We start from the raw sequence: 9,040 nt of genomic DNA on the forward strand, positions 1-9,040 counted from the left end.
TGACTTACTCTAGCCCTAGTGTTTGCCACTTCAGACAAGATTAAAGCCATCAATTTCATCTCCCCATGGCCAGCTCCCAGGTCTGCAGGCATATGTGGGCTACAACTTTTGTACTTCCTTGAGTTGCAAACTTAAGCAAAGGGGTTCTGGCCCCATCTCTATCTGATAGTACCCACCACGGCCCCCAACATGCAGATCCTGGTTCCTCTCCTCAAGTGTTTGGTTTTTTTCCTCCAAGAGTAACCAGAGGTAGGTTAACAGGTCTCCTGGCTTAAAAATGACCAGCCTCCCCGGGTGCTTGGGTGGCTCAGTTGGTTAAACTCTTGATTTCAGCTCAGGTCATGATCTCAGGGTCATGGAATCAAGCTCTGCATGGAGCCCCACGTTGAGCCCCATACTCTCTCTCAAATAAATAAATAAATGTTCATCCTCTACAAGGGAGTAGGGAGGGGGCTCCCACTCTTCTTCTTTGGCATCTTTCAGTGAGGTGGGGATGGAAGTGTCTGGTGGTGGTTCTCAAATTTTGGCTACTTCTCTGTGCTTAGAAGGAGGTAGTTTTCCTGTACCCCAATGTTTCTAACAGCGATGTCCACAATAGCCAAACTATGGAAAGAGCCCAGATGTGTACCGACAGACGAATGGATAAGGCAGATGTGGTATATACATACCACGGAATATTATTCAGCCCAGAAAAATGAAATAACAGTAGGAACATTTAACTGTAGGAAACAAGCTGAGGTTGGTGGGGGTTGGGGTAACTGGGTGATGGACATTAAGGAGAGTATGTGATGTAATGAGTACTAGGTGTAATATGCAACTGATGAATCCCTGAACTCTATCTCTGAAACTAATAATACACTCTATGTTAATTAATTGAATTTAAATAAAATAAAAATTTTTAAAAAGGAGTTAGGTTTGATGCCTTTTGTTTTCTGCCACAATTCTGGGATAACAGGAAAACATAATATCCTGTTAGGTATTGAATATCCATTCAATCCAAAGTTTATGCACTTCTCTCTTTTCTAAAGAATTTCTTATTTTGTCATTTTCCAAAAAAGTAGTAAATGTGAAACTTCTAGGAATGTTAGGGGTTTATATAAATATAATACACATTTTGGACTTCTTAAGCATAATTCCCAACCCCCAAGTCCTACCAGGGACAGAAAAATGCTGGAAGAATTTCACAGCCTCAGAAAGATAGTAAGTCCCCAACATTATGGGGACATACATACTGCGTGATTCCAAGTGTATGACATTCTTGATATGTCATTTATCAACATTCCTTGTATATCAGTCTGGTTCTGATGCCTCCTCTCTCTGTCTTCAAACTGGTTTTGTTTTGTTCTGTTCATTGTTTTTGCCTTTTAGAATGCACTGTAATTTTTATTTGAGGATAGGACATGATATACTGGGGAAAAGCAACTTCTGTGAACGGTCCTTTAGTAATGTGGTGAATGAGTTGCAGAGGACGGGAAGCAGGAAGAGTTCTGTAATCCTATGATCAGGACTCAAACTCTTAGTGAGGCTGTGTCTGTCATCTGTGAACCCACCAATGTTTTCAGTTCCCTAACTCACTCCCTCTTCTGTGGGCCAGGATGGCTAGACAGGGCTGGAGTTGGGTATTTCCCTTCCCCTAGACCAGATACAAATCCCAATAATTTAGACTGTGGTGAAATAGTTTCTCTTCGGAGCACACCTTGTTAAGAAGAACAAAATGTTGTGGCATATTTCAAAAGTTCCTATCTGCCATCTGTTGCCAGAAGCACAAGGTGATTTTTGCCTCTACTATTTACTTGAGAACCTTGTCCCTTCCTTGTTGACTTGTTGAAACTTGACTTCCTGAAGGTAAAAGGTACATAAGTGTGGGAGACCTCCCGTCCCTGCCCTTCTCAACCCCACTCTCCAGAGTTTCTAATTCTCAGACTTGTCCATTTTGAGCCTCTAGCAATTTATCAATTACAGTGTGGGTTTTTCTGCCATAACACTGGCTCCTGCTGAGGTGTCTGCTCCAGACTTTTGGCTCCAGTGAACTGCGATTCTCTCGTTCACCCGTCTCTCTAATGTGGGGAGCAGCAGTCTGCCTTGTGACCTCACTCCTCTTACAGATCAGAAAACGTTGATTTTTTAGTTTGTTCAGGTTTTTTATTTGCTGTTACAACAGACTGACAACTTCCAAGCTCCTTACATGATGGGTCATAAACCAAACACCCGCTAGCAGGTTTTAAAACGTTTTATTAGAACACAACCATACCCCCCCTTTTTTTTTTTTATGACTTGTCTATGGCAGAGTTGAGTAGTTACAACAGAGATTTAAGTCCCATGACGTCTCATATATGTACTCTTAGGTCATTTAAATTAGAAATTAGCCGATTTGGCTTAGATTACAAAATTACTTAAAGAAAAGGAACCTCATTCTGATTGGTCTCTGGAGGCTATAAAATACATAAGTCTAACCTTCCTTGAATTCCCAGAAAACAAAACAAAACAAACAAAACACAACACTATGTACTAGGTTCTTAAAGGGAAAAAAATCCCTCTCTCACAGAAACTGCTAGGTCCAAAATCCAAAAAAAGTACCCAAAATGTTTAGGTAAATCATACTTGTCTGATAGTACGGGTTTTTAAAAAGTCTGTAAGATTATTCCCTAGACTTGTCTTCTCATAAAGAGGCTGGTTAACATGAACTTGCTGAGTTCTTGCTCTGTGTTATTGATCAGATACATTTACTCCTACGTAATGTTTAAAATTAAGAAAAATGCAAAATTATATGTTCAACAATTTAGCACTATATAAATTCTGATGAACTTTGTATGTCAACACTAACTATGATCTGTAGTATGTCATTTTAAACAGAATTTCCAAGATCCTTTGTTAACTTTTACAGTTGGAAATAATATTAGATCAGGTTACTTGATTAATTGTTATGAGTTACACAGAAAACTTCTAAGTAACATAGAATACTGAAACATATGTCACATATGTCACCAGGTTATATAACTATCCACAGAGTAGATACATATCTTATGTGTATGCTATATATATGCACATATACAGATATTATATAAACACACATATATACACTAAAATGTATCTTAGTGTATATACATATATATGTATATATATATATGTATATATAGTGCCTTTGGCTCAAGTCATGATCTCAGGATCAAACTCCCACCTGCTTGGCAGGGAGTCTGCTTCTCCCTCGGCCCCTCATCCCCCTTGTGCTCTCGCTCTCCAGAGCAACCTGAGCTGAAATCTCGCTCTCCCTCTCAAATAAATAAACAAATAAATAAAATCTTTTAAAAAAGAAGATGAGCTGATTTGACTATCTAAAGGTTAAATTTTTTATAAGACAAAAAACATCATAAAGCAAGTCAAAACAAAAGCAATGATCCTGGAGAAAATGTTAATAATATAACCAGCAAAATAGAGGTAATATCCCTTACTAAATGAAGAAATCCTACAAATTGCTTTTTTGAAAAGACAAAGACCTGAATTTTTTTTTAAATGGGTAAAGTGGATGAATAGGTCATTAACAGAAGAGGAAGCGCAAAGGCTAACAAACATATAAAAACGTGCTCGACCTCCCAAGTAGTCTGTAGAGTGAAGACCAAAACAACGAGATACTGTTTTTTCACTCACCAGACTGGCAAAAAGTAAAGACCAAGGGTAAATTCTGATGACCATGTAGAAACGGGTCTCTACAAACATTGCTGCTGACTTGATACCTTTGGAGGAGGTAATCTTTGTAAAATGATCTGGTGGAATAGATTATAATTAATACACATAGCCTGTAACACAGGGATCCATTTTGAAATTTCATTACATTTCCAAGTGAACAATTATCATGAGCTACTTTTCATATAATACATGGACATTTATTGTCTATCAGACAGTGTTGTTTTCAGTGGCATTTGTGAAATCTTTTTTAGAAAGGGGGGTTGGTAAATTAATACTAAAACAGAAATGAGTACTGTAAATCTCAATAAGAATGACCCACCACAGGATAGCAGTTTGTGGGTGGTTTGTGTTGTGGAAAGAGAGTAAGTGGGAAGGAATAACTATATCCTAGGTATCCTTCCAAAACCAAGATAAATTAGAATAAGAACACTCTAGGGGCAACTGTCAGTGACTGTTTTAAAAGTTGAATAGTGGCTATTAAATAAAATCCTCTGCATTGGATTCTTAAAAACAGTGTTTTATGAAAGCCTATGGGAATATGAGAACAATATTCTACCTTAGAAAAAGATAGGGAAATCCATCATACTAGCTTTTCCCTGTCAAAAACAGATACCATATAGAATAAAGGCAATCTTAGAATTCAGAGACAATCTTAGTAATGTTACTAAATCACACTGTTAAGATAATCCATTATTATTACCAGAATGATACCAGTTCCACAAAGTTCATTCTTTAAAAACGGTGCTTTGGGACACTTTTACCATTCCCTGAAGTTACAGACTGATAAGCTGGTAAGAATCAAATTTTTAACATTCACTACACCATTATACGATGGAAAACCATTGAATTTCTGGTTGACTTGTAAAGATGGTAGTTTCTCATTTATGACGACATTTGTTTAAGCACTCTGGGCTAAGAGCAAAATATCTAATTGACTAAATAATGGTGATAGAACTGAGCAGTGACCTCTGGTACAGTAGGGCTTTAAAAGAATAATGATATTAAGGCCTGGTGAAACCCATACAGCCTGTATTTAAAAGGCATGAAAGCATTAAGTATCAACTGACCTCCCCCTCCCCCAACATGGCTGTTTTATAATGAGGAGACCAGCATTTTTGGTTACAGCCTCAATACCAGCACATTATTTGATGAGGGGACATAATGATCAACTGGAGAAAAAGGACTTCTTCTAATTTTTTTTAAGGACTTTTTTAGAGAAAGGAGTGTTCTTGAGCATTAGCCTTAGAGACAACTTTTCCATCTAAAACCAGGGTGTCCTTGAACCACATGAAGTCAGGGAGGAGACTCAGAGATGCAACAAAGCAGGGAATTTGAGACTTGTGAGCCCCTTTGCAAAGGCATTAGCAGAAAGCCTACACATCTCAAGAAGGCAAGTCCAGAGTTCCTGCTATTGCATATATTGGATAACAGAAAGTGGGGCTCCTGGGTGGCTCAGTGGGTTAAGCCTCTGCCTTTGGCTCAGGGTCCTGGGATTGAGCCCTGCATTGGGCTCTTTGCTCAGCAGGGAGCCTGCTTCCCCTTCTGTCTCTCTGCCTGCCTCTCAGTCTACTTGTGATCCCTCTCTCTCTGTCAAATAAATAAATAAAATCTTTTTTTTTTTTAAAGGGATAACAGAAAGTTATAAAGTCTGTGAGGGAAAAACTCTATTTAAAGTTTATATACATTCTGAGCATTTCCAAGTAGAAACTAAGAATTCTCCTGAATGAGACTCTCCACCCTGATAAAAGTAGTACTTTTATGTTTGACCCTGTGTATGCCAGAAAGGAGCATCTGTGCCTTCTATTCAGATCATTCGTTTCATTTACTCATTCATTTTGGCTATTCTCACTCCCTTTCCCAAGGCAGAGTGGAAGACTAGTCTTTCATCTAAGAAAAATCAAGCCCTTACAGTGGGCAGTTTAAAGACTTCAACCAGGATTTGTATCACCAAGGGAGCAGCCACTGGGAGGGTTTGACCAGGCAGTGGTTCGGTTCTGACTTTTGGCAGGTCTAAGCAGACATTCTTGGAAACCAGAGAAGGAAAGCAGTGAGAGAATAAAAACACTTTCAGAAGAGACACATGCTATCCACTGTGTAATCCCAGGAAGCGTCATTTACATACGCCACTGCATGATTGGCATCTGGGGTATAGAACAATGAATGTCTCCATTTGGAGAGGGAGGAAGATTTGCAAATTATGGGGGCAATTAAGAAAATGTTTTTCTTTCAGATGGGTTCAATTTGAAAGAATTGGCACAAGGAACTAGTATTACAGTCCCCCACTAAGGGCATAGTGGCACTAAAAGGTAGCACAGGAAAATCTAGTCTCAGGAAGTTTATCTCCTCTTTTTCTTATCTACCACCAACGAATCCCCCTTTTCAGGCATTAAATGGACCCTTGTGCCCAAGATGACGGCCCCTTCTCCTACTCCGGTGACACTCAACCTACACCGGCCTTCTGGGATCACGAAGCACCATCTCAGTCTATAGTTCATCGTTCCTCTGAGTTTTACCTGCCCTGTAGCTCAATGTTGCCCTCTAGCGGCCTTCTCAGAGTAGTAGCTAAATACCTGATCTTTAAAAAACTCTAGGTAAGTGTAAATGTGTGATAGCGAGGCTTTAAAGTTTCCTAATCCTTCTCTACTTTGTCCTCCCCGCCTTTACCTTTTTCTTATTTCTTTTTTTGTAAGTTTATCAATCAACTTAATCAAGAGCCCAAAACTGAGATAGCGTAAGTAGGTGGGTAGATACATACATGCATTATATGTACATATACATACTGTTATGGACGGAATTGTGTCCCCCACATTTCTTATGTTAAGCCCTAACCCCCAGTGTGATTGTATTTGGAGATAAGACTTTTAGGGAAGCAATTAACATTAAATGAGGTCATAAGGGTGGGATCTTAATCCAATAGGACTGGTATCCTCATAAGAAGAAGAGACACAATGGGGCACCTGGGTGGCTCAGTGGGTTAAAGCCTCTGCCTTGGGCTCCAGTCATGATTCCAGGGTCCTGAGATTGAGCCCCACATTGGGCTGTCTGCTCAGCAGAGAGTCTGCTTCCTTCTCTCTCTGCCTGCCTCTCTGCCTACTTGTGATCTCTGTCTGTCAAATAAATAAATAAGATCTTTAAAAAGAAGAAGAAGAGACACCATAGATCTCACTTTTTCCCAGTGTGCACATGCCCACACGCACATGAGAAAAGACCTTGTGAGCAAGAAGGCAGTGGTCTACAAGCCAAGAAGAGGGGCCTCACCAGAAACCAACGCTGATGACATCTTAACCTTAGGCTTCCTAGCCTCTAGAACTGTGAGAAAATACCAGCTTGTGGTATTTTGTTATGGTCACCAAAGCAGATGAATTCACGTATCTAATGGAACAGTCTAGTATTCTGGACATTGTTTGTGAGGAGAGTGTCCTAAGTGAATCTTAACATCAAATTCTGTAGTAGGAGTACTGGATGAAATAAAAAAAAAAAAAACAAAAACAAAAAACAGATGCAGTCAAGTACTAGTTCTGCCATTTTCTATGTTTATGAACTTGACCTTGACTTCACCCCTCTGAGACTGCATTCTCACGTCTGTAAAAGACTAGATTCTTTCTCAAGGCCCTCATACCTTGGGAATTCTGACTATTAATACCCAGGCAATGGCAGTGGGCAAAAATTATTATATATCACAAATCATTGGTTTTTCTCAGAATGGTAGGTCTGACACATTACAAGAGTTGAAACCCATACAATAACATGAAAAGTGATCTATGAGTTCCTTTATTTCTGTATTTCTGGGCTTTATGTAGTTGGGATACCTGTCAGTGTGTCAAGGAATACTAACAGCCACAGTGAAAATCAAGCTCCTTTTCAAGGAATGTCCATTTCATAAAGATTTTGGGAGAAGAAAACGTGGACATAAAGCAATAATACAAATTCTGCATAAAATTTGAAAACATGACACTGTAGAGAAAGTTCAAGTTTCTGGTAGGCCTATTATTCATCCGTTCAATCTCTACTATGTACTTTCTCTGCCTTTAGGAGCATTTTGGTGGAAAAACTCTCAAAAATAAATACAACAGGGCACCTGGGTGGCTCAGTGGGTTAAGCCTCTGCCTTCATCTCAGGTCATGATCCCGGGGTCCTGGAATGGAGCGCTCTGCTCAGTGGGAAGCCTGCTTCCCCAATTCTCTGCTTGCATCTCTGTCTACTTGTGATCTCTGTCTGTCAAATAAATAAATAAAATCTTTAAAAATAAGTAAATAAACAGATGACTCTTACCATTTAGAAAAGGAGCCAATTTAGATGGGGTTTTAGATTTATACCCTAATAGATCATATTTATAAGTTGAGGGATAGAAAAAAAATTTTCTACAGTCACACCTCTATCCCTAGGCAGGCAACTCTCAAAAGAATGCAGTTCATCAAAGGGAAGGGGGTGTCGGGATTGTGGTCCACGCAGGGAACCCCAAATGTAACTCAGATAGGAACATCCACCTTATATAAGGGGAAAGTTTACAATTCCTTTTTTTGGTTTTCCCTTGCTAAGTCTTGCTAAGACTGTCAGGCCAGACCTACTCTCCCAGCCAAGGGTGAATATGTGATCGGAGTTAGGCCAACTGGCCTCTCCTTCTGAAGATATGAATGTGGAGAAGACAACACTGATGATAGCGGGACCTCTTCATTCTACACAGAGAACCTGGAGGAAGCTGAGGGCTTCTCCATTATGTCCTTCTGCTTAGGGCCCTGGAGCAGTTCTTATCCCTATTCTCTCCAGATTCTTCAGCTTTTCCTTTGATTTTAGGAGCTAGACCCAATCTTTCCAACACTTTCTTTCCTGCTTAACCTGGAGTCTGTTTCTATTGCTTAGTCAAAAGCCTGTAGTGTTGGACTGCAAGCACCAGCTTCATACCCAGAAGTCATCACCTTACGTGATAAAACAAACTACTCTATTTGCAGGAAGTTAACCAGGTGGCAATTTTATGTGGCATCGTTATTTGTGTAGATTTCAGTATAGAACACAAATGACTTTTTAAGTGGAAGGAATCTCACATCTTTTTACCACTGTCCCTTTCCCTTTCCTCCCCCACCTCAACTTACCTTAACTCTCAGTTCATTTTTTTTAAAAGATTTTATTTATTTATTTTACAGAGAGAGAGAGATCACAAGTAGGCAGGGAGGCAGGCAGAGAGAGAGAGGAGGAAGCAGGCTCCCCACTGAGCAGAGAGCCTGATGTGGGGCTCGATCCCAGGACCCTGGGACCACGACCTGAGCTGAAGGCAGAGGCTTTAACCCACTGAGCCACCCAGGCACCCCACTCTCAGTTCATTTTTAGAAAAAAACAAAACAGCAACTTACAAAAAGAG

This window comes from Mustela lutreola, chromosome 6, assembly GCF_030435805.1.
Source record: "Mustela lutreola isolate mMusLut2 chromosome 6, mMusLut2.pri, whole genome shotgun sequence".
Lineage (NCBI taxonomy): Eukaryota > Metazoa > Chordata > Mammalia > Carnivora > Mustelidae > Mustela > Mustela lutreola.